Source organism: Corvus brachyrhynchos, unplaced genomic scaffold (assembly GCF_000691975.1).
Source record: "Corvus brachyrhynchos isolate BGI_N302 unplaced genomic scaffold, ASM69197v1 scaffold331, whole genome shotgun sequence".
NCBI classification, from domain to species: domain Eukaryota; kingdom Metazoa; phylum Chordata; class Aves; order Passeriformes; family Corvidae; genus Corvus; species Corvus brachyrhynchos.
The window spans coordinates 4,241,493-4,242,274 of NW_008237229.1; the positions used below are offsets into that span (position 1 = coordinate 4,241,493).

Here is a 782-nt window from a genome sequence, read left to right on the forward strand (position 1 = left end):
TCCATCTCTGTCTTTTGGGATTCATAGAGGGACATGAAGGAAAACAATAATTTAAAAAAAACAACATAGACCCTCCATTAAATCCTTTTGATGAAACTGCAGTGCTTTTAACCACTATTCCTCTCTGTTTGTGAAGATGAATCTGAATTAGGAGTCACAGAATATTGACATATTTTCAATCTCTTTTAATCTTTTCTTCAGCCAGTGATGCCCAAATTTGGCCTCAATGATTCAAAAAATCCTGCTCCTTCCATTATGATGCAAAAGGAAAACATGTGGAAGAGGCAGAAAGCCAATACTTTCTTGTCAGAAGAGCAGTTTCAGGTTTCCTTTCACTTCGCATGTTGGTTCTTTCTGTGGGAACAGAAACAAAAGTTCTCTGAAGCTGTGTAGATGTCAGAACATATTTAAAGTACTTTGGCTAACGAAGTGCTGCTAAGTTTAAAAGAAAGATGAGTTAATTAACTTTTTCTTTGACGGAAATTAAAAAATAAGAAAAGGAGCATTTTCAAAGTTCCACATAATTTACCCTTGGCAAAAGAGCAATTCAGATTGGCTATTCAGGCTCGCTTTATTTCACCTTTTCCAGCGTGAACATGAGGTCTCAGGGAATATTTTCCAGTTACGCTACCAGCAGCTACTCATGGAAATAAATCCGACACACGCCACCGGAATTCAATTCAGCTCGAATTAAAATTAAATTATAAGTGTATTTATACCAGGCGAGCGGCTCTGACGGCGAAAGGACGGCGGGAAGCAGGAACCCCGGCAGACAGCACCGT

The 782-nt window shown here is 38.9% G+C and overlaps 1 protein-coding gene across 1 annotated transcript in view; it reads right to left on the reverse strand.

The window, feature by feature from the left end:
• Window positions 1-385, reverse strand: part of DSEL (dermatan sulfate epimerase-like) — a 9,478-nt gene extending 9,093 nt beyond the window's left edge. Inside the window, exon 1 of the mRNA XM_017729484.1 lies at window positions 1-385. This exon is cut by the window's left edge and continues 9,093 nt beyond it. The gene's annotated coding sequence lies outside the window, so the exon portion shown is untranslated.
• Between the last annotated feature and the right edge of the window lie 397 nt (window positions 386-782).